This window comes from Thalassophryne amazonica, chromosome 16, assembly GCF_902500255.1.
Source record: "Thalassophryne amazonica chromosome 16, fThaAma1.1, whole genome shotgun sequence".
In the NCBI taxonomy this organism is placed as follows: Eukaryota; Metazoa; Chordata; class Actinopteri; order Batrachoidiformes; family Batrachoididae; genus Thalassophryne; species Thalassophryne amazonica.
Window position 1 is genome coordinate 28,230,296 of NC_047118.1, and position 26,257 is coordinate 28,256,552.

Sequence of the window (26,257 nt, forward strand, 5' to 3'; positions counted from 1 at the left end):
TGCAGTAAAGGGAGTCCACATTGCAGTTGCACTGTCTGACGTGACGAGGTCTCTGTGTGGATACACCTAGATCTGGTCTGGTCATCCGAAAAGTCAGCATACAGTGGGAGTAGCAGTGGTACTGGGTGTTACTGCTGTTAATACTCACAAACATTCGCTGGTTGTTTCTGGCAGCAGCCTTTCAAATGGCACAGCAAATGGATTAACAGTGTTGAAGACAAGAAGTCAGCAGTGCAATGCCAGCCCAAAAAGTGCACCATTAGGCACAAGACATTAGGCACAAGTCAGAGGTCAAAATATGTAGCACAAGTAAAAAATTAATAAATGTAAAAAAAAAAAAAACACGATGGAACCCTAAGAATACTCACTGGGAGGACTTGGAGAGAATATGAGAAACCAGGATGGAACCAGGACAATCTGGAAGATGACACATGAAAAAGACACCATTTAAAATACACTTGTCTCTTAATTTCAATTTCAATTTATTTTCATTTATATAGCGCCAAATGACAAGGTTGCTTCAAGGTGCTTCACACAAGTAAGGTTTAACCTTACCAACCCCGAGAGCAAGAACACAGATGACAGTGGTAAAGAAAAAAACTCCCTCTGATGATTTGAAGAAGAAACCTCAAACAGACCAAACTCAAAGGGGCGACCCTCTGCTTGGGCCATGATACCGACACAATTTACAAAAAAAATTCACAAAACGAACATACAGCACAGGGTTACAGAAACAGGCATCACACCCATCTCTGGATGGAGCTGCACCTCAAACAGAGAGAAATAGCAGAATCAGGCTTCGGAAAGAGAACAAAAACAGTATAATTTGTCAGCATTAAGCAACAAGAAAAACAGAAGAAATATTAAGGTGATCTCCGGCCACTAGCCTCAAGCTAAGGTTTAATTAGGTCAGCTAAGTAAGTTCCTGGTCATGGAACAACCATCCAGCTCTTCACTCTAACAAGGATCCTGGAGGGGGCCTGGGAGTATGCCCATCCAGTCTACATGTGTTTTGTGGACTTGGAGAAGGTGTATGATTGGGTACCCCAGGAGATGCTGTGAGAGGTGCTGCGGGAGTATGGAGTCAGGGGTCCCTTTCTCAGGGCCATCCAATCTCTGTACTCACATAACGAGAGCTGTGTTTTATGTGCTCGGCAGTAAGTCAGACTCATTTCCAGTGGGGGTTGGCCTCCGCCAGGGCTGTGCCTTGTCACTAATCCTGTGTGTGATATTCATGGACACGATATCGAGGTGTAGTAGGTTGGAGGAGGGTTTCCAGTATTTTTGGCTCAGGGTCTCATCACTGCTTTTTGCAGATGATGTAGTCCTCTTGGAATCATCGGCCTGTGAACTCCAACACTAACGGGATCGGTTCACAGCCAAGTGTGAAGCGGCTGGGATGAAGATCAGCACCTCTAAATCTGAGGCCATGGTTCTCAGCAGGAAACTGATGGATTGTCTACTCCAGGTAGAGAATGAGGTCTTGTCCTAAGTGAAGGAATTGAGCTACCTCGGGGTCTTGTTCACAAGTAAGGGGACAATGGAGCGTGAATTGGCTGGAGAATCAGCACAGCAGGGGCGGTGTTGCATTTGCTCTACCGTAGTATTGTGACGAAAAGGGAGCTGAGCCAAAAGGCAAAGCTCTCGATCTACTGGTCAAGCTTTGTTTCTACACAGCAAAATCACTAGAGTTAAATGAATACTGCCAGTGTTAGTTTTACACTGGTGTTTTACACTAGATTGCAGGTACAAGTGGCCAAAATGCGCTTCCTTAGGAGGCTGGCTGGTGTCTCCCATAGAGATAGGGTGAGAGGTTCGGTCATCTGTGGGATGCTCGGAGTAGAGCTGCTGCTCCTTTGCGTTGAAAGGAGCCAGCTGATGTGGTTCAGACATCTGGTAATGATGCCTCCTGCGCACCTCCCTTGGCAGGTGTTCCAGGCACATCCATCTGGGAGAAGACCCCGGGGAAGACCCAGTATGAGGTGATGAGCTAAATAGGGACGTGCCAGTCCGTGAACAATTTTATAGACTAGTAGCAGAACCTTAAAATCTGATTTCACTGGGACAGGAAGCCGTGAAGAGATGCCAAAATGGGTGTAATGTGGTCAAACTTTCTGCTACATGTCAAAAGTCTAGCAGCATTTTGAACCAATTGGAGAGCCCTAATTCTGGACTGCAGCAAACCAGAAAATAGAACATTACATTACTCCAATCTAGAAGAGATAAATGCATGAATCAGGGTCTCAGCATCAGGCATAGACAGGATGGGATGAATCTTTCCTATATTTTGCATAAGACAGACCCCTGTGGAACCCCAAATTTCATTTCACTAAGGTTAGAGGTAGTGCAATTGTACAAAACACAGTGAGAACGACTGGTCAGGTATGACGTCAATTATGCATGGGCACTCCCAGTAATCCCAAAGTGACTTTCCAGCCTATCAAGTAGAATATGATACATGGCATCAAATGCAGCACTGAGATCTAACAGCACCAGAACCGTAGTGGTGTCTGAATCCATTGCAAGCAGAAGTGAGAGTTGATTGATATTTTTTTAAAAGCAGACTGCAGTGGCTCGAAAAGATTTTTCTCAGTAAGGTAGTCCACAAGGTGCCATGTAACCACCTTTTCAAGAATTTTAGAGCAAAATGACAGACTTGATATCGGCCTATAGTTTTTTAGTACACTAGGGTCAAGATTGGATTTCTTACGTAATTGTTTAATCACTGGAGATTTGAAACATTTAGGAACAGATCCAGAAGTTAATGAGAAATTAATAATTTCCAGCACAGTCTGCTCAAGAGTGGACCACAGGTCCTTAAACAGTTTTGATGGTATGGGATCAAATAAGCAGGTTGTTCTTTTTGTAGACATTACAAGTTTCGTCAGCATGCCTAGTGAGATACTATCAAATTCTGTAAATCTAGGTAATACCTCAGTAGTGGCGCCCACCTCAACAGCAGGGTTTAGTGGCTGGGTTAAGGCATGCTGGGATATGTTTAACCTAATGTCTTCTATTTTCTTCTCAAAGTAATCCAAGAAATCTTGTGCTGTAAAAGGAGAGCGAACTACAGGTGGCTGTCCATGAATAAGTGTTGCCACTGTGTCGAACAAGAACTTTGAGTTATGCTTGTTTTTGTTGATCAAATCAGAGTAATAGGTCTGCTTTGTAGCCAGTAGTGCATGCTTATAGTCTAAGATAGCATCACACCATGCGAGATCAGATTGTGAGAGTGAGATCAGATTTTAAGGTTCTGCTACTAGCCTATAAAATTGTTCACAGACTGGCACCTCCCTACCTAGCTGACCTAATTAAACCTTACGTACCAGCCCAGGTGTTGCGTTCCCAGGGTGCAGGACTACTTTGTGTCCCTAGGGTGAATGAGAAGTCTGCAGTTCACAGAGCTTTCTCTTATCGTGCCCCTGTTCTGTGGATTGATCTCCCTGCATCAATAAAACAGTCAGATTCTGTGGAGACTTTCAAGTCCAGACTTTAGATACACTTATTTTCCCTTTTGTATGACTAGCATACTGGTATAGTTATAGTTCTACGCTTTTTACTCTTTTAATTCATTTTATTAGTAAACGGAGCGTGCCGCAGCCTCAACTTTACCTAAATTCTGGGTCTTTTAGTGAAGCTTAGGGCTAGTGGCCGGCGATCACCTTAGTATTTCCTGTTTTTCTTGTCGTTTAATGCTGACAAATTATACTGTATTTCTTGTCTTTCTGATGCCTGATTCTGTTTTTTCTCTCTGTTTAAGGTGCAGCTCCATCCAGAGATGGGAGAGGTAATTGTGCTTGAGACCCTCCTGTTCTGTGCACCAACAGCATTTCCTATATATTTGTTTTGTGAATTGTTCTGTAATTTGTGTCTGTAGCATGCACTGAAAAAAAAATGATACTTTGGATTAACTTAAAAAAAATTGATGCAATTTGTTACAACTAATTTTTTTAGTTTCTCACAATGTATATTTATGATTTTGTAAAGTGATTCCAGCAGATTTAAACTGGAAACCACAATTTTTCATTAGACCAATGTAAATAAGTACTTTGAATGAAGTGCACTGTGTTTTCTTTTTCAGTGTGGCCCAAGCAGAGGGTCACCTCTTTTGAGTCTGGTCTGCTTGAGGTTTCTTCCTCAGAGGGGTTTTTTCCTTACCACTGTTGCTCTGGGGGTTAGTAAGGTTAGACCTTACTTGTGTGAAGCACCTTGAGGCAACTCGGTTGTAATTTGGCCCTATAAAAAGGAAAATAAATTGAAAAAATAAACTGCACTATCACCATAGTGGATTATGTGCACCAATTTCCTCGCCAAGCTCCTGGATTCCACTTCCACATTGATCATAAGCCTTGCAGGGTCTCTAATCACCTGCTACATGGCTTGCTGTAAAATCCTAATGTTACCCTTAATGGTAAGGGTGATGATACGTACTTGCACAAGAGCTCAGAGAATCAAATCCCAGAAAGGCCATCACACAAGCAAACTATGAGTATGAATTTCAACAAAAGGCCAGAATCAAAAGACTTTTCTTCAACTTTGATCACTGAGCAGAACTGAGAAAAGCTTGCTCTCCATCTTTTGTGTGGAGGAAAAAGGGGCAGACGTAAGGAAATAAAACAGGAATAGCCCCTTCACACATAGCCGGAATCACGCAGAGTGGCGTCGGACATATGAATTGGTGCACATCCGAAAAGTGTCGGATTTCAGTTCCAAAACATTCTGACAGCCATCTGCAGAAGTTGACATAATTGGTCAAAGGCGGCCAGCAGCCCCCAGTGTGACGCACATGTTCAAAAGTCTCCAGGCACTGTCAAGATGGGACACCTCCAACGGCGGTCCATGTGTAATCTGAAGACCATCTAACCACAATTTACATATGGTGGCAAGACGGGATCCAAAATGATTTGAGCACGAGGGAAACTCGAAATAGATCTGACATGGTAAAACCTGCCCCTGCGACCTGCACATGCCATTTAGAATAATGCCCCCCCCCCCACACACACACACACACACACACACACCCCGAAGCATAAAGGAACTGCTGCATGCTTCATCATGATAATAATTATGAATTATTATCATGTACAGTGAATGTGAACAGCGGCTGTCAAACCGAAAGCTCCGTGTGCTACTATGCGCACGCTACCGCAAATCTGAACAGGCTGTTATATCCACAATAGACCATTAATAAACATGAATCTCACCTCCAACAGCGGTCCAGGTGTGTTTCACAGCACAGACATGTTATAAGTTTTATAGTGTAACCACTCTTTAGTGATCAGAAAAGATATGTTTGTTCATCTGATGCAGTAAATGTCTGAAATGAAATCCTCTTTCTGTCACACCAGCAGTTCTCTGCATGCCTGGTAGTCTTTCCATGTCCCAGGAGATACATAAGCAACTGCAGCATAAGCCTGCACAAGGCACAAGCAGTGATGCTGACAGCAGTGAGGGATCTTAGCACAGTGCTCATGCACTCATCACATCTCCTCTCTGAAAAAATTTTAAAAACTTTTGCATCTCTAGATTATTCACTCTTTAGGGCCCCTTCCCACATAGTGCAAATTTGGTCAATTTGTGCATAAAGTGCACATGAAGCAGGAATCGTATGCAAAACGTGTAAAATCACACCTGCTTCCAATGCCTCGTACACCTGTTAATACAACTATTTGCGCACACCAGTGCTGTGAGACCCATCAAACCCTCTCGCGGCAGGTGTCGGCCAAATTCCAGGTGACAGGCATGATCATCTAACACCACTCACATGGCACTTAGAAAATGTGTGGCCATTAGCACGAAATCAGTTTGCAGACGATCACTGGATGTAAAATTTGTCTAAGTGTCCCATGACTGTGAAGTTGCCGAGTGCACATGTGGCGTGCCAGAGTGTTGGCTCCCCCGACATCAAATGTGTGTGTGTGTTTCGCCCGCTCCCCCCACACGTCTGTGCGTGTGGTTCACCCCCGCCTCCAGGCGAGGCATCGCTCACCTGATCACAGAGTGACATCTTGGTCTGTGCGCTGACAGGACAGGGGGTGTGGCTGGCTGCCCACAGCTGTTGAGACATCTCCTATCCTGGACTTCACAGCTGCAGCACACATCCTGTGTTTTGACCCACACGCACGTGTGTGCTTGTGTGGAAATACATAAAAAACATATATTGCATATATCGGCTGGAGAAATGGACCATCAGTTCATTTGGACATGCAGCAGGTGATCTGAATGTCACATCTGACAGGACACGTGTCAGGCCGTGAGGACTGTGAGGAGTGTGCCGCGGTACCAGGACAAGCAGTATGACAAAAATGCCACTTTGTCACATATCAGCAGAAATATGCCGTACCAAACTCCGTTTGGGCAGTTATCACAGCACGTCTTTTCTTATTTTAGAAAATATGTTCATTTGCTCGTTGATTTTAGCCATTTCACGCTCCTGTTACAAGACAGTGATTGTTGTGCAGTGGTAATGTTTCTGTCTAGTAATCAGAGTGCGGGATTGAATCCTGCAGAATTTTTTTCTTTTTATTTAACCAGGGTTATTTAACCGTGGGCTTCTGTATTGCGTCCCCTTTTATGTATTATTTATATCAACCCAGTGATATTCACTAATTATACAGCTGGTTTTTATTTTATTTTCCTCCACATCAGCAGCGTGATATGATGCAGCTCGTCCCATGGAAAGACACAGTCGCGTGCATGAACCGTCACACCGGGATCGTGTACGCCTGCCCGTTGGTGCGATGTTTCGTGGTTTGCTCATACGAGCTGCTTGGCCATAAGTCGCCCTGAGTCGCACATATTTGCACTGTGTGTGAAGGGACCCTTACTGTTTGCAGTAACGACTGATTGGTTGAATGAATTTTGTTTGCTGCTGTATTCTCCTGTGGTATACTACATTGTGAATACAACAACCAGGCTTTATAATGAACGTTATTCATAGCACAAAGAAATCACAGCAAACTGCAGACATCATTGAGCATTCTTTGGCTGACTGTGGCGTCATCTGTACTTCCACTGAGCGCGCCATGTGTGACCTCAGCATGCACTGTGCCTTCTTTGAGTGTCTTGTGCCGACCTCACACATTTTCTGGTTGCACAAGGGACTTCATTCCTGTGCAAAGGGGTTTAATTTGAGATATTGTGCATAATGCAACTTTTTTTTTTTTTTTTTGTATGTGACATCAGCAGTTATACAGGAACATCTCATTTTCTGAAAAGTAAAATTTTTTCTTCAGTTTGTCAGTAGGCACGGGACCTGAGCCTAGGATTTCATTTGTTTTTGTTGTCGTTTTGTATGAAAATCCTTCTTTGTTCTCCTCCACAATGAAGCTGAGATTAGTGGTGCAGCAGACACGTGCACACAGATGTACAATACTTGCACAGTACTCAACCCCAGCATTCACACCTTTAGTCTTCTGTCACTTAGATTTCTGGAACTGGTTGGGTTCACCTGCAAAAAGAAAGAGCTTTAGATTCACTCACATATTGACCACAGCAACAAAAACCTGCAAATATCACAATCGTGACGTCCAGTCACCACGTGTCCAAGATGGAAAATCAGATGATGCAATCTACAGTTGCCCTTATTTATTCATTGGACCTTTAAAATCACCTATTTTCAGTTATTCTCTGTCTGCTTGAGGACCCCAGTTGGAATATTTATGCTCACTCTCTCTCCAAAACGCCCACAGGTAATTTCTAGAAGGAAGAGCCCAGGAAGGTCAGCCAAAAATCCCGCTGCAGGTGCCAAAGTGAAAGCTACAGGGCCACGATTAGTTGGACAGACTGAGGCGGCTGAGCAAAGTGAATGACAGGTAGGAAATCATTCATATGAATCACCTGCTGTATTATGAATAACCACCTGCTGTGAGGACACAGCACGGTCAGTTATACTCTCAGTTGGTTCTGAATTGCCCACTTTACCATTTGCTGGTAATTGCTTTAATTCTCTTGATAAAATAATGAAATTGACCTCAGAGAACATTTCTTCCTTATGGCATTCATGGGACATGGTTGAAGTTGACAAGCCAGCAGTGACAAAATTAGATTTAGATGATTTGACTCTGCTGCTATTCGACAAATTCGCTTTTGAGGAGTAATTTTACTGTGACTCATTTTCATAATCATTTTTTAGAAAACATACACTGGTGAATAGTACAGGAAGGGCATGCTTGAAGAAAATCCACATCACTGACATGAGTTTGGTGTACATGTGACCTTGTAGTGAACAGACATGAAAGGCTGTCAGTCAAATTATCACAGCGTCTTTGTTTCCTTGTTCTTGTCATTCTTCAGAGGATTCAAGCAGCCGCTGACTTAAACCTAGTGATTCTGTGCTCCTGGCAAAATGCTTCTCTGTCCCTATTTCTACCCAACCCAGCAAGTGCCTCGGGGTAAGGTGGAAAGAAGGGGAAAAAGGAAAGTTTTGGGATGGTTTCAGAATGTAATCAAGACCTGCACAAAGATGGTTCGATGACTTAATTCTTTTCAGAAGCTTTAACCTCTGCAAATAAGTCAAGAAATAACACTGGTTTCTCTGTGCTCTTGTCATCAAACCATGAACGAGAGAACGAAGGACATGATGCAGTATTTGTCCTCCTCAAAAGTGTTGCTTTATCTTTCGAGAAAATCAACATTTCTTTCAATAAACATTTTGTTAATATATACACAAACACAGGAGGAAAAAAGTATTAAAGAAGTCACCATTTCTATCAGTAAATATAATTCTAAAGGTGCTGTTGAAATGACATTACCTCACATAATCTATAGATGCAAACCAACCAGAACAAATGATATGATATATGATATGATATGATATTTTTATTTTCAAGGTGTCATACACCAAAGAGGTGCCCAGCCCTCATGGGCTTATTAGACACACCATAGAAAATAAAGAACAATAAACAGCGGGATGCCACAACACATCCACCAATTTAGAACTGACATTTACAGTTTACAATACTCAAAAGATACTTTATCATTATCAATCAGTTTCAGTGTGCAGTCATAGCTTCATAATCAAACATAAAGTGCGCCCCTGCGGAGCAGATAGGCATCCAACATAAATTGAGCCATATGGAAAACCTTTTTGTTAAATATATATGCAAGTCTACATTCATCTGTCATATAAAATAAATCGGAACATTCAGTGGTCATTCTAAGAAAAAAACATATGCCTCAAATTATGGTAGAAAGGACAGTAGAACAAAAAATGCATTTTGTTTTCCACCCCCCAAGTGTCACAGAGGTGACACTTCCTATTCTCTTCAGGGATCGAATGGAAACGTCCCGTTTCAACCACCAGAGGCAGAATACCACATCTCAACTGGTGACAAACAGATCTCTGTGCTTTAGTTAGGTTAAAGGTGACATATGGCTCTGGTTGGTAGGCCGACTTTATCAAACAGTACACTCTTAATTTGGGTTTGTGCAGAATTTCTTCTGCCCACTTCTGTTTATAATTTTCAAACAGCATTTCCTTAATGTGTTTAACATTACAGGACAACTTATTTCTATAAATATATTAAAGACCTACTTCATCAAAGATTTTAATAAGTTCCTTTGCCCAATGACAGTTTTTTGATAGGTCCCACAGAATATTTGTTTGACAAGTCTGCTGTCGGACATATTAATAAACCTATTCCAAAGTCGCACCATGTCACCCTTAATCCGCACCTCACAAGGTTCCCATCCCATATCACCACATACAGCGAGCTTAGGGGCCATTTTGTGTACACCAAGAAAGCAGCACATAGCCCTGTTTTGAAGTGTAGTACATTTTGTTAGATTACAGTACGCCCAAACCCCTGCACAGTAGTCTAAAATTGGACAAACAAGAATTATACAACTGTGTATACGCATTGTACCCAAGATCCCTACACAGCTTGACCTTGTTAAGAACGGCTCCCAGAGCTCTGCCTGCAGAGTCTGATAGAGTTTTTATTCCTTTTTCAAAGGTAAGATGGGCATCAAGAGTAAGTCCTAAATATTTATAATGCTCAGTATATGACAAGGGTATTGAACCAAAATGAAACTTAAAATCAGACTGAAGTTCACCCTTCTTCATAAAATGCATAATCTGCCTTTTATCTTAATTTATCTTTAATCTCCATCTGTTGCACCAATCATGAACTATATCCAACTGTTTTTGAAGATCGTCTACAGTCTCTGCCAGGAGGACTAGGTCATCTGCATAGACAAGAGTGCCAACTGTAAGATCACCCAGTCTGACACCAAGATCTGCTTGCTTAATTTCCATTATCAAATCATTAATGTAAATTGCAAACAGCGTTGGTGACAGCACTTCCCGCTGCTTAACACCTGACTGAGTTGAAAACCAGCCGGTTCTATAGCCATTGATCTGCACACATGCAACTGGTGTTTGGTAAATTACTTTCAAGGTGTTATAAAATTTGCCATCTATACCAGTATTTAACAGTTTGAAACTAAGAAGATCATGATTAATGCAATCAAATGCTTTCTGAAAGTCTATAAAACATGAGAAAGTTGGTTTACTCTCTTGTATTCTCACTTGAACTAGAGTGGACAAAGAGAATATGTGGTCAATACAGGCTCTATTCTTTCGAAAACCATTCTGCTCATCAACCAACAAATCAAATGTCTGCAGGTAACTATATAATCGTCTATTAAGAATACTGGAGTAGAGCTTAACACAACTTAAAAGACTTATCCCTCTATAGTTCAATGGAACTCTAGGATCATTATATGGGGACTTTGGAATTGGTTTAATAATGGATTTATACCATTCAGAAGGAACTAAGCTGTACAGATGGAAAAAAATTTACACAAAATTGGGAATAGACAGGGCACTTTAAGTCATTAGATACATTATCAATACCTGTAGCTTTTCTTAGTTTAAGTGTATCAATTGCCCTTTTTACCTCCTCCTGAGAGATGCTAGCATTTAAGTACAGGTTGGGGAAATAAGACGCTTGCTGCATATTAATTTCCATAACATTTTTTTCTTCAACTCTCTTTGCAAGAAAATAATTATCCCACTCTGGAAGGCAGTTACTTCGAGCAAATAAAGAACAAAAATCTTTTTCCCATTTTTTCAAAACACAGTCCACAGAAAAGAGAGAGGATCCATTTTCCAACACCACTTCCATCGGGATAGGTTTAACCCTTTTCGGGCCCAACTTATTTATCGAATTCCAAAACAACTGAGGATTATTTGATTGCAAATGCTCTATTTGTAATGCCTGCCCCCTCTCATGTTTTCTTTTACAGGCTCTCAATTTCTTATCAAAGCTCTGTTGTTTAACCTTAAAATCATTCCTTAATTGTTGTTTCCTCATGTCATTTCTATCACACTTTAAGAATATTTTCTCAGCCCTTCTCATTTCCTCATTTCTTTCAACTGTTCGTTCCAATAAGGTTTATGTTTTCTAATAAATCCACCTGACTTGGTGCAAACATTTCTTCGACCATTACTGACATTGCAGATGTATTCACAAAAATCGCTATACCATTTATCAATATCTTTTGGACATTGTACTAGAGTGAGCCTATCTAGGAATTCAACAAACATGGTTTGACACACATTAGTGGAAAGGGCATGAGGAGAGACTGTTCTAACATTTTTCTGCGGGAAATAACTTGGTAGAACATTATCTGACCCCAAATAATCAGCAGCAAAGCCCCCTCCTGCTTGAAAACTCAGGACCAACAATGAGTGATCCGGTACTTTACACCTGTCCCCAAGCATGTTGAAACAGCGGACACTCCCATTCTCAATTAGCTCATGAGGACTGTAAATGTTGAACTCAGTACAGCTGCTTAAGCATTCATGAGAAGTAATAATGTAATCAATAACAGCCCTCCCTTTTACAGAAATTGAGGTAAAGTTATCTTTTCCAGGCATCCGCCCATTCAAGACACAGCATTTAGAGTCCTTTAAAAATTCTATCAGCATTTCACCCTGTTTATTTACAATATTATCCAGACTGACTCTGGGTGGAACATGCATATCTGTCTCACCAATAAAGTCTTCCAAATGCCCTATTTGGCTATTTAAATCTCCACAGACATAAACAGCATCAATGTCCACCAGATTATACATCTGGACCAACAGGTGATTATACAGTCCGTGTGCGTTGGCCCGTACGGAACCTTCTGGAGGAAAATAACAGGAAAAAATTATAAAGCAGTACTCTGAAACCAAATGTTTGACCTGTAGGCGGATAATACCATCTACTGATTTATCCATCACACTTACGTTATAAGAACTAAGGACATCATTTTTAACCAAAATACCCACACCCCCCGACCCTTTAGGGGCTTTAATGTGGGTTTTCCTGTTATAACAAAATCAAGTATACCCATCTACATTAATCACATTTGATCCTGTAAGATGCGTTTCGTTAAGAGCGATAAAGTCCAGCTTAAAGTTCAATAGCATCAAGAGTCTGAGTTCATAGTTCATATCCATCCAGCCATTTATGTTCCAGTGTACAAGGACGAATTGATCATAACTTTGCGGGCTGAGCGGGGGATCCTCAGTTGTTGACCCTCCGTCTCTCCTCCTCTCGTCGGTTATCAACCGCACCTGCGGCTACCGGAAGTCTCCTCACTCTCCCGTTCCCGGTGATGTAAAACTGCCGACCGGTGGGTATTTCATCCAGTAATGTTCTGAAATTCAGTTCCACCAGTCTTTCGGAGTGAGCCTTGGCTGAATGAATGAAGACTCCCCTGAATCTATCATCACTTTTCAGCCTCTGTTTCTTACGCAGTACGTCCACTTTATCTTGCACGGAGCCAAATTCAACCTTTATCACTCCGGGCCATCCTCCTCTTTCTTTCAGCCTTTCAGCTGCCACCACACCACGGGGGCTCTCCCACTCCAGCCCCTGGGTGAGCAGCTCCTCCACAACAGCCATAACATTTTCCCCTTCCACAAACTCTACACTAGAGATGATCACCGAAACATCAGGATCAAAGCGAGTATTCGCTTTGTTCTTCGCCCCATCAACTTTAACTTCCAGCTCTTCAATTCTCGCCACTACGTGGCCGAGCTCCAAGTCCAAATTGTTTTGAATTTCTCTGGTTTTCAGAGCGAGTTCAGCTTTCAAGCAATCTCTGTTTTGTGTAATCATCTTTTCCATCGAGTTGCGCAGACTGTCCATCTTGGTATTTAATTGTTTCTCAAACATGTCTTTCATCCCATCCATTTTATTGTTCAGCATCTTCAGCTCCCGCAACACCGTGTCTGACAATCCAGAATCACCTGCGGTGGCATCTTTCTTATCTTTCAGTCTCGTAACAGGCCAGTCACTCGACATTTCGGGCACACAGGTTTCAACTTCACTTGTTTTTACTTACAAAACGCAGCTCATTTGGTTAAAATGAGTTAAAATGAGGACGCCAAAAAAAAAACACATGCCAGCACACCGGAAGCACCTCCATGAGCATGAGCGCTGTGTACAAATGAGTACAGAAATGAAGATTTGTTGAATAAAATGTAACAACACTGGGAAAAGTATTGAACACGCTTACTGAAATTTATTTAATACTTTCCACAAAAGCCTTTGTTGGTAATGAAGCTTCAAGACACCTTCTGTATGGAGAAACTAGTCACATGCTTTGATCAGGTGTGATTTTGATACATTCGTCCAATCAACAGTCTCCAAATCTTGAAGGCTCTGTGAACCTCTTCTAGGAAACTCTGTTCTTCATTTTTTTTCCATAGATTTTCTATCAAATTCAAGACACCTGATTGGCTGGACCACTCATGCAGCTTTATTTTCATTCTCTGAAACCAGCTGAGAGTTTCCTTGTCCAGACGCGTTTTTTGATGCGGGCGAAGTGGGCAGCTGCCCGGGGCACAGTTTTTCATGACAGACAGGGGGCAGCATGAACACTTAAAAATAATAATAATAATAAGAATAATCATCATCACCTGTGCCACACAGCGGTGATCATATCACTGAGTGGGGAATTAGCAAATTGGTGCCCCCTCCCCGCAGTTGTAGGCGCCCCTGCCTGTTGAACTGTACAGGCCAGAACCAGTGTAAAAGGTTTGGTGGTTCTTTTCTGCGGTTGTCCCCTGGGACAGATGCTCTGCTCCACTTTGACTCCAGACGGATCATCCTGCGGTGGTCCTGTTTCTCCGCTCAGCAGGATCCTGCTGTCCGGTGCCAAAGTCCACTTACGACACAGCACAAAACCAGAACTCTGCGCCCAGAACAGGAGTTTGAAAGCGAACGGACAGAGTTTAAGAATGGGTTTGATTTTCACCAGAGATGACAAACTGCCCACTTGTGTAAAAAAAAAAAAAGTTTGCAGGACAGCCTGCTTATTGAGCTGCATTCACATTACGAGCTGAAGTGACTTGAATCTTATGTTTTTGTGTGCCTGCATGATGCTGTGTAGACTTTAACAAATTACAACATATATGCACTTAATCTAATGTTTTGTTAACCTTCACTACATAACCTGGTTGTTTAACAAATATTCAGTTAATTGTATTTTACAGTATATTCTGTTTAATATTTAAACAACTGAGGTATGTTGGGCCGGTTTACCAAACTAGATTAAGTGAATACAGCAGTGTGTGAAGGTGCCAAATAAAATGATTTGATGTGAGAGTTGAGTTCCTTACTGTTTTATGAGCATGAGTCTGAACATCTCAAGTTTAATTTATGTGTTTTTCTTGTTACCTTCCTTTGTGTTTGTGCTCAGAGATCAGATTCAGTTCTGATTTCATTCTGTTTTCTGTGTCATCACTGGTGTTATGACTGATGTGAGATCAGATAACAGTCACTTACAAACAGGCAAACAGGAAAAAAAAACAAAACAAAAGAGATTCAGGAACAAATTTGCAATTCATGGATGTTTTGTATAAGAGATATTGTAGCCTGCAGACTTTTGATGTCAATTTCAATTGCAATTTCAGGGGCTTTTCTAAAATATTTATAATAATAATAAAATAAGAAAATGTCTTTGTGTAAAATTTTGTCATTTTTTTCCTTTTGGGGGGTGTGCTCAGAGGGGTCTCGCCCGAGAAGTAATTCAGTGTAGAACCGCCACTGTCCTTGTATGTGTGTTTGGGATCATTGTCTCTCTGAAATGTCCACCTTCATTTCATCTTCATCACCCTGGTAGATGTTTATCAAAAATGTCTCGACATTTTTCCATTCATGCTTCATTCACTTATTTGAAGATTGTCTTTGTTGGATGCTGGAAAACAGCCCCACACCACGATGGTTCACCTCCAAACTTCACTGTTGCTGTGGTGTTTTTGGCGCCATTTGACCTTCATCCAGAATCTGGATCCGGATCACCTCCAAAATTTAATATTCTTCCATTCCCTAATATCTCTCTGTGGTGCAGATTTGGTGATAATCCGTGAAGAAGTTTTGAAGAAATCCTTCAAAGCCTATATAAAGCTCAATAGCTCAGTTGGTAGAACGAGCCATCTTGTGACTGAAGGGTCAGCAGTTTGAATCCAGCTCCCAACCTGTCAAAAATCTGCATTTTTGCAGATATGCAAATCTGCATACATGTGCAAGACACTTAACCTACCTTGCCTTTGTATGAATGAGGTGGTGGTCAGAGGGGCCATAGGCACAGAATGGCAGCTACGTTTCTGTCAGTTTGCCCCCAGGGCAGCTGTGGCTACACTAGTAGCTTGCCACCACCAGTGTGTGAATGTGCGAGTGAATGAATAATGCAACTTGTAAAGCACTTTATTTTGGTGCTGGGTGTCTTGAAAAGCACTGCATAAATCCCATGTCATTATTATTATTATTATTATAGTTATTATTATTATTATTATTATTATTATTATATTATACTAGAGATAGTCGGGCTCACCTCCACGCACAGCTTGGGCTCGTACCCAACTCCTGGAGAGGGGCTGGATGCTCCACTTTTCTGGTGTTGCGCAGGGGGAGAGGCGGCGAGCTGGGGTCACATTGCTTATTGCTCCCCAGCTCAGTCACCATGCACTGGAGTTCACCCCGGTGAACGAGAGGGTTGTGTCCCTATGCCTTTGGGTTGGGGACAGGTCTCTCACTGTTGTCTTGGCCTATGGGCCAAGCAGCAGTGCTGAGTCCCCTACCTTCTTGGAGTCTCTGGGAGGGGTACTAGATAGTGCTCCTACCGGGGACTCCATTGTTCTCCTGGGAGATTTCAATGTCCACATGGGCAGCGACAGTGAGACCTGGAGGTGGGTGATCGGGAAAGACGGCCTCCCTGACCTGAACCCGAGTGGTGTTCAGTTGTTGGACTTCTGTGCTAGTCACAGTTTGTTCATCATGAACACCATGTTCGAGCACAGGGGTGTCCACAAGTGCACGTGGCACCAGAACACCCTGAGCCAGAGGTCAGTGATCGAATTTGTAGTCGTATCATCTGTCCTTCGGCCACGTGTCTTGGACACTCGGGTAAAGACAGGGGCTGAGCTGTCGACCGATCACCACCTGGTGGTGAGTTGGATCCGCTGGGAGGGGAGGAAGCCTGTCAGACCTGGCAGGCCAAAACGTATCGTGAGGGTCTGCTGGGAACAACTGGCGGAACCCTCTGTCAGCGAGGTCTTCAACTCCCACCTCTGGGAGAGCTTCCCCCAGATCCCGGGGGAGGTTGGAGACATGGAGTCCGAGTGGACCATGTTCTCCACCTCCATTGTCGATGCGGCCACCTGTAGCTGTGGTCGCGAGGTCTCTGGTGCCTGTCGTGGCAGCAATCCCCGAACCCGGTGGTGGGCGCCGGAAGTAAGGGATGCCGTCACGCTGAAGGAGTCCTACTTGTCCTTGTTGGTAGGTGGGACCCCGGAGGCAGCAGACAGGTACCGGCAGGCCAAGCATGCTGCAGCCTGTGCGGTCACAGAGGCAAAACTCGGGTCTGGGAGGAGTTTGGAGAGGCCATGGAGGAGGATTATTGGTCAGCCTTGAAGAAATTCTGGTAAACCACCCAACACCTCAGGAGGTGGAAGCAGCTCTCTGCCAACACTATCTATAGTGCGGGTGGGGAGCTGTTGACCCTGACTGGGGATGTTGTTGGGCAGTGGAAGGAATACTTTGAGGATCTCCTCAATCCCATCGTCACGTCTTCCGAAGAGGAAGCAGAGACTGGGGACTCAGAGGCGGACTCGTCCATCACCCAGGCCGAAGTCACCGAGGTGGTCAGAAAGCTCATTGGTGGCAAGGCTCCTTGGGGTGGACGAAATCCATCCTGAGTACCTTAAGTCTCTGGATGTTGTGGGACTGTCCTGTTTGACATGTCTCTGCAGCATCGCATCATGGTTGGGGACAGTACCCCTGGATTGGCAAACCGGGGTGGTGGTCCCTCTGTTTAAGAAGGGGGACTGGAGGGTGTGTTCCAACTACAGGGGGATCATACTCCTCAGCCTCCCCGGTAAGGTCTATTCCAGGGTGCTGGAGAGGAAAATTTGACAGATAGTCGAACCTCGGATTCAGGAGGAGCAGTGTTGTTTTCGTCCTGGTCGCGGCACACTGGACCAGCTCTACACCCTCCATCGGGTGCTCGAGGGTTCGTGGGAGTTCGCCCAACCAGTCCACATGTGCTTTGTGGATCTGGAGAAGGCGTTTGACCGTGTCCCTCAAGGCACCCTGTGGGGGGTGCTCTGGGAGTATGGGGTCCGGGGTCCTTTGCTAAGGGCTATTTGGTCCCTATATGACCGCAGCAGGAGCTTGGGTCGCATTGCCGGTAGTAAGTCAAACTTGCTTCCAGTGCACGTTGGCCTCCACCAGGGCTGCCCTTTGTCACTGGTTCTGTTCATTACCTTTATGGACAGAATTTCTGGGCACAGCCAGCATGTAGAGTGGGTCTAGTTTGGGAACCACAGAATCTTATCTCTGCTGTTTGTGGATTATGTGGTCCTGTTGGCTTCGTCAAACCAGGACCTTCAGCATGCACTGGGGCGGTTTGCAGCTGAGTGTGAAGCATCTGGGATGAAGATCAGCACCTCCAAATCCAAGGCCATGGTTCTCGGCCTTGCCCTCTTCAGGTCGGTGGGGTGTCCTTGCCTCAAGTGGAGGAGTTTAAGTATCTTGGGGTCTTGTTCACGAGTGAGGGACAGATGGAGCGTGAGATCGATAGATGGATCTGTGCAGCGTCTGTAGTGATGCGGTTACTGTATCGGACCGTCGTGGTGAAGAGAGAGCTGAGCAGGGGGGTAAAGCTCTCGATTTACCGATCAATCTATGTTCCGACCCTTGCCTATGGTCATGAGATTTGGCTCATGACCGAAAGAACAAGATAGTGAGTACAAGCGGCCGAGATGAGTTTCCTCCGCAGGGTGGCTGGGCGCTCCCTTAGAGATAGGGTGAGGAGCTGTGGCATTCAGGAGGAGCTCAGAATCAAGCTGGTGCTCCTCCACGTCAAAAGGAGCCAGCTGAGGTGGCTCGGCATCTTTTCCGGATGCTCCCTGGATGCCTCTCTGGAGAGGTGTTCCAGGCACGTCCCATCGGGAGGAGGCCCCGGGGAAGACCCAGATCACGCTGGAGGGACTACGTCTCTCAGCTGCCTTGGGAACACCTCGGAGGAGCTGGGGGAGGTGTGTGTGGATCAGAAGGTCTGGGTAGCTTTGCTTGAGCTGCTGCCCCGCAACCTGACCTAGGATAAGCAGAAGAAAATGGATGGACGGATGGATGGATTATTATTATTATTATTATTATTAAAGGGAACTCTTGATCCAGAATTTGGATCTGGATCACCTCCAAAATTCAGTGGAGTCTCCCATGCCCTAATATCTATTTGTGGTGCAAATTTTGTGAGAATCTGTGTAGTTTTGAAGTAATCGTTCAAAGCTGACATCAAGTGAAATCTGTATCCAGAGTCTGGATCCGGATCACCTTTTTCAGATTGTCATTATGTGGTACTGTGTGTAGAATTCTGAGGAAAATAATGAATTTCATGGATTTTGGAATAAGTGCTGTGAATATTTTGCAGATGCACTGTATCCTCCCAGTCTTTCCCATGTTTGTCTAAATGTTATTCAGCAAACTTTAAACAAGACATGCATTTTCTTCATTAATGGAGTTTTGTCTGGTGAGTGTGCATACAGGCAACGGTGGCTGAGTGAATTACTTATTTACCACGCAGATGGCGAGTGAAGTAATGATTTTAGTTTGTCTGTCTGTCTGTTTGTGTGTGTTTTCCCATTTGGAAACGTGCAATGGAGCGTAATTTAAAATGAATTTTAAATAATTCATTTGCATTTTAGGGCAGCACGGTGGGTTAGTGGTTAGCACTGGTGCCTCACAGCAAGAAGGTTGTGGGTTCAATTCCCGCCTTTGGCCTTTCTGTGTGGAGTTTGTGTGGGTTCTCTCTGGGTGTTCCAGCTTCCTCCCACATCCAAAGACATGCAGGTTAGGTGGACTGGTGTTTAAAATTGTTTTTAAAGGGCTCTGGCTCATGACGTACAAACACGCCGTTTATATGCACATTTTAACCAAATTGAAAAGACCTATTAAATGAAATAAAAGTTAGTACTCATGGGGGGAAATCAACTTACTGCTTCATTATTTCACCTCAGGAAGCCTTGGTCTCTACTGTCCACATATCACCTCAAGAAGCTATATGAAAACTATCCAGACCATTTCCACCCCATGAGCAAGCATAGTGACAACAATGAGAAAAAAAATAAAAAAAAACCTTCTGTGTTTTTTGGTTACAGAAAGAGACCTCAGACAAACCCCATCTCCTCCAACCATTCTAACAAGACAAAACAAGAAGCACCATGTCTTGTCTGCACATTTCATGCTCATCTGTTTCCTCTCCAGCAAACCTGTCAACTTTGTTTCCTTTCTCAATACACTCCATCTTAAAGTGACTGACAGCTGACAATATTGTTGGTTTACTTGATGTTTTGCCCAGAACACATCAATGACAATTTTAGAGCATAAATCCAGTGCCTTTACTCCCAGCTCTGCACTCAAATTACACACCCTCGTGAGTTGGATATGGCCCAAAATTTATTACTGACATGCAGTTCAAATTGTTTCCTTACGATCAGATGATTTTATGCTTCCTCTTTTGCTCTCTACATGTTAAAATGCTTTCAAATCATGTGGCAGGTCTAAAATTTGACTTTGCTATATTCAAACACAGACAAGCGTTTAGTCCACAGCGTTGGTGATACATCTAATTGTCATTTTGACTCTAACGTCTGTGTGCACATGGATGACCACAGTGTTTATCCACTAAACCACCAGCTTGGTCGAACCCACAGTAGAACTTCAAACATCACAGCATTTCCCCGTTTAGTCTCACATCAACAGATCCAAGATGACCACAATGATTTTATTCCAGCTGATATGGAAATGTCACATACCTTCAAAGGGTACCTCTGCTTTATTCATGTTTATAGTCCTTTTGCATCTCACTGCCTCACACAGAACAGTAATATGCTGCCCACAGAAAACAATGCATTTTGTGTCTAGGTAATGTCACAAATAATTGCCAAACATAACACAGTTTATGTTTTCTGATAAATCTGTACCAAACAGCTTTACCCTTGACGCCCTATATGGCAGCGAGATGTTAATAATAATAATATAATAATGATAATAATGAACAGAAGGTAACTTAGGGAATAACCCTGCTGTGTCTAATGATTTGCGGACATTAATGCTGGATTTTACTGTCACAAATTGAGTTTTACCAGTGACGCGTTGGTCGGTAAAATGGATATTTGCAACCGTAAAATCCAGTATTAATGTCCACAAATCATCAGACAGCAGGGTTATTCCCATTCTAATCCAATTCCATTGTTTGCACGGTTTATTGTTCTGTAAGTAGTTTGGTCGAATTACCGGAGCAACAGTGTCTTCATGCCAAACAGGAAATTCTGTGTGCAGACCCACAGATTTCTCCATCTCATCAACTGCATTGAGTCACTGCGTATCAGAATCCACATCTATACTTTCGTATGGTAGATTAAATTCGTTGTCGCTCCACAAGTTTTTCTCACTCTCAGCTGACAGCTCCATTATTGACATCTGCGTAGCAAAGCGGCCAGGTCGCAGAGTAATACATCAAATGTGAAACGGTTGAATATTTAGCCACCGTCAATGCAATATTTTATGGTCGGAAATCTCACACGATTAACCAATCAGATTTGCGTAACAAATGTAACTGGATTAGAATGTGAAATTTATTGTCTTGTCACAGATGCCCAGCATCAAGTATGGTTGCGACGGTATAGTCATCACAAAATTTTGGGAACACGGCAACACAGACAACTCTGACTGATATGTAGATACTTTTGCAAAAGCTGTGCACATACTTGAAGCGGGTTAATTCTGGAAAAGATACAGTTATTTTGCATGACAATGCTTGTCTATAGGACGCAGTGGCTTGAATCGTATCATGACTGCTGTACGGTCTGGATCTCGTGCCCTATGGCTTTTTCCTTTTTCCTGAGCTGAAAGAAGACCTGAATGGATGCTGTTACACTGATGATGCAGAGGTGCAAGATCCTGCACATCACTCTTGCACAGAGAAGACACCTGATTTCTTCACTGACGGGACATGAAACCCTGTCCAGCACTGGTGTAAGTGTGTGGAAAGGGAAGGTGACTACGTGAAAAAGTAATGACACTGCCTGAGCGACAATACTACAGACTTTTAGCAGATGTGAGATCCATGTCTGTTTTGTCATTGTTATTGAAATAATCAGTAGGAGGCAGAACCTTTGTACTTTGGGGAACCGGCGTGCTTCAACAATCCTCTACTTAACACTTCAATTATTCATGTGACTTTATGCCAAGTCAGTGTCGCTGAAAAATGAGTGAAGCTGTATTCTGGAAAAGTAGGGCAGGACAAAAGCTGATATTTTGTAATAAACTGTTGTATTTTACCACTTTCAGCTTTGTTAAAAATACACGACAATGCTCTTTTATTTCAAATATTTAATTAGTTGTCAGGTCATAAACTGACCTCCTCTGACAGAAGATTCCAAGCAGTGCCGCACGCAGGAACTGTCTTCACTCAAGGGACCTGCTTTATGTTTCCAGGGTTACATCTGCTGCCACGCCCTTTATATCTGCACACTTTGCTGTACACGGCTGGATCAGGGAATTAGCATAGGGCAGGTCATAAAAAGCTTCATAACTAAGCTAATACAATTACACTAGAATGATTAAAAAAAGGTTAAACAGGTGATCTATTACATTGATCTTAAATGCATTCAGAGTTAATTTAATTAAACAGTGCTATAATGCTGTAGTTAAAATATGTCCTATTAGTGTTTAGAGCCTCCGTGTGCAATGATTAATTATTGAATAATTGTTCATGCATTTCAACACTGGCAGGCTCTGAAGGGTGATTTATTTTCTTCAGCAGCTACAGAGATAGGCTTAATTACAGTGGATAGCCTTATCTCCCCACTCTAATCCACTCTGGAGTCTCCAGCATTCATGCCATCTAGTCATCGGTATCATCAGACTGTTGGCACAGCCAGACAGAGAAAGTGATCCTCAATTTCTCCATTACATTAGTCTCGTTCATGAAGAAGGCAGTGAGTCTGACTCAAGAATTCCAAAGTGGGAGCGACGAAGAGCAGCTGAGCTCCTGGGGTCAAAGCCAGTGGTCGCACAGCCTCCTCTTGCTGTCTCTCTTCGCAGGGTGGATCTAAGATATACTGGACAAAACCAGACAGCAAAGCATATAAGAAGCCCCCAGTGCAAACAGTTTTCAGCATATTAGCCTAGCTTAGCATCTGATGTTGCATGGTTTTAAGGTGCCAAGTCAGAGAAAAAGACAAGAGGCATAGCTGGAGGCTGAAGAGAGCTGGAAAGCTGGACTTTCTGTCAGATGATGAGGATGGATAGGATTAGGGTGGAGTCTATCACAGAGACAGCACAGGTATGAAGGTTTGGACACAAAGTGAGAGCGGTGAGATTGAGATGCTTTGGGCAGCAGGTTACATCAGGAGAAGGATGCTGATGATGGGACCACTCAGCAGAAGAAGGAGCAGCCAAAAGAAGAAGAAGAAGAGGCATAGCTTAGCCTCTTTTCTCCCCAGAGAATTGACTCTGGTTTCCCATGTTCTGAAATTCTTTCTGGATTTGTAATTTATGATCAGACGGTCATGAATATGATACTTGAGACCCCTATTGTTCCACTTACCCTCTGGAGTCCACAGACAAGCCAGGGGGCTCCAAATCAACTTTTTAATGGATCAGTGACAGAATGTCAGCAAAACTTTGTTTTGCTACATCCTGACATTACAATTTCCCAGCTGTAGTTGACACCTTCTCTCTCAATGATCCTTCACGCCTAGCCAATCCCAGAGGTTGAAGAAGATCACATGGTCCAGTGAGGCAGTCTGTCCTGTATCTTTGTGAGAGGCTGCAGCATCTTTTAGTTTGAGCTTCTCACTGAAACGTGCCAATAAATGCTTAACACTTTCTTATGGCCCCTTCACACACAGTGCGAAGTTTGGACACCATTTGGACAAAAACGGTGAAACAACATGAAACAATTCGAAATTAACACGTGCACAAACCCGGTGCGAGAGTTTATGCACGTGCCAGTGTCCATTGAGTGGGAACAGTGCCAGGTGCACCACATGGCACTTATGTGGAATAATAAAAAAAAAAAGAAAAAAAAACACACCACCCATCCTGGACCCATTTCCATCTGATGTGTGCAGTCAGCTGTATGGCATCTGACGTGCCGGAGTGGTCCACGTCATATGGTAAGGTTCTGTACTTTTGTCTTGGCCCAACACACCAGCCACAGTAGTGATCAGATATTTAGCTGTGATCTGGGTCTCTGTGTGTGGATGGTTGTGTGTTTGTGGCCGTCACCACAGTTTGGTTTTGGGTGCTCTCAAGAGGATCAAGACTCTGGTGTCCTAAATTAGGGTATGGATGCTCACTAATTAGACAACAGACTGTTGCTGTCACTACTTGTTCATGTGTGGTTGTTTATCCTGGTAAGTTGTATTGTTTTGGCCCTGTCTCCTCGGTGTCTCACTTCTCATCACTTCACAGTTATTGCCTTCACCACTTGTCTTTTGTTCTTCTCTGTCTCCGTGTTGTTTTGGTGGTCGGGTCTTCCTGATAGAAGTTGTCGGTTGGCTTTGAGCAGGATGGTGTAGGCTGATTGGGAAGGGTGGATGGGGATCACACACACACCACATTCACTCATGCACTACATAACTTCTGTCTTGCAAGAATAAATTGCATATATGTGTATTAAGTTACATAAATGGTTCTGCCAGTGTGGCATTTACCATCACTATATATACAGACAGGGGGAAAAAGGCAAAAAAAAAAAAAAAATTACACACTACCTGGGATGCAAACGTGCACCTTTCAAAACCTCTGATTCCCAGTCAGAGACTTTGCCACTGATCTACAAAGCTGTTCTTTGAAAGCTACCTCATATCAGGAAGGACATGGAAGTATTATAAAAAAAAAATTAAAATCACACACCATATAAAAACACCTCATTTATCAAGCGAGCAATGCAAATATGATCCATATGTTCCTCTGGTGATGACCCACGGTCACAGACATACAGTCATGAAATGGCATGTATGAGAAGCAGTGTGCTCTGATAGCCACATCGACTGGTCAGGTGCGTCCAGTCGATGTTCTGCCTGACACGCATGTCTTGTGGACGGCATGCCACAGCACAGACACCGCATCATGTGGAGCAGAACTCACGTTGGTGACATGTTGGTCAGATTGCCCACTGCTGTCAGTGTCCGCTCTGTGTGTGCACTTGCTTTCTGCAGCTTGTCGCCACCACGGTGATATGTTTTATTTATGTCCATGTAAGTGCAGCAATCAAACACACGTGACTTACAGTGGACAGTTGTTAGTCCATGACTGTCCAAACACAGTAGGTGTTGTGTAGCTGGAATGTCCAGAATGACAGATCACCACAGCTGCTTCTGTTGGAAGCCACACCTTCCGTGAGTGGAGCACAAACACCCATGTGTCAGTGTGTTTGTAAAGTCACACTCGTGGGGAACTTAGACAAATTTCACAGCAGTACGACAGTGATTGTCTGTAGTCTGCTGTCGTGCCCAGACTGCAACAGGCCACACATTTTCTAAGTGCCATGCGAGTGGTGTTAGGTGTTCCTGCGTGTCACCTGGAATTTGGCCGGCACCTGCTGTGAGAGGGTGTGATGGGTTTGCACAGTGCACACTTTGTCTTTCAGGCGCTTGTGTGTGCAAATAGTTGGAGCAACAGGCGTACGAGGTGTTGGAGGCAGGGACGACATTACACGGTTTGTGCACTTCATCCAAACTTCGCACTATGTGTGAAGGGGCCCTAAATTTTATGTAGACATACAGAAACAGTAAACTGTTTGGAAAAAACGTACTTGTGGAGGGAATATATTTTTTTTCCAGTATTGGTGCAGCTTTTTTGTTTTTGTTTTTTGAGGTAGCAATCATGAACATTTTTTCACTGCTAGACTTTATCCATGGGCAGCACAGTGGCTTCGTGGTTAGCACTGTTGCCTCACAGCAAGAAGGTCATGGGTTCAATTCCCACCAGTGGCCTTTCTGTATAGAGTTTGCATGTTCTCCCCTTGTTTGCGTGCGTTCTCTCTGGCTGCTCCGGCTTCCTCCCACATCCAGTGATACACAGGTTAGGTGGACTGGAAACTTTAAATTGTCCATAGGTGTGTGTGCGGCTGTGAATGTGTTTGTTTGTCTATATGTGGCCCTGCGACAGACTGGCATCCTGTCCTGGGTGTGCCCCGCCTTTTGCTCTATGACTGCTGGGATAGGCGCCAGCCCCCTGCGACCCTTAATTCGACTTATCAGTTGAAGATGAGTGTGTGTAATTTGCATTTTATAGCATTAAATAAGTATTTGATCACGTACCAACCAGCAAGAATTCACAGACCTGTTTCTTTTCTTTAAGAAGCCATCATATTCTGCACTCTTTACCTGCTGGGATAGGCTCCAGCTCCCTGCAACCCTTACGTGGACTAAGCAGTTGAAGATGAGTGAGTGAGTGAGACTTTATCCATGCAAAAAACATTTCTTTTAAAAGCCAAGACATCCAGCTGACACTGCTAAATCACATTATTTTCTAAACATGCTGTTTCGCAATGTAGCAGGTCCCTGCTGAGCAGCTCCCCTGGGGAGGTGCTGCTACCCTGCACAGCACATATTGGGGGGGGGGGGTTACGTTGTTGTGTAATGGTGAGGACAGGAAGAGAAAATGGTGTTGGGGTCCTTTTAAAGGAAGAGTATGTTAAGAGTGTGTTGGAGGTTAAGCAAGTGTCTGACAGGGTGATG

General features: G+C 43.5%; 1 protein-coding gene across 1 annotated transcript in view; it reads left to right on the forward strand.

Moving 5' to 3' along the window:
* The window catches only part of rbfox3a (RNA binding fox-1 homolog 3a), a 1,755,711-nt gene that overhangs the window by 121,875 nt on the left and 1,607,579 nt on the right, over nucleotides 1-26,257 (forward strand). The window contains exon 2 of the mRNA XM_034190050.1: nucleotides 7,692-7,814. The gene's annotated coding sequence lies outside the window, so the exon portion shown is untranslated. The remainder of the gene's footprint in view (nucleotides 1-7,691; nucleotides 7,815-26,257) is intronic.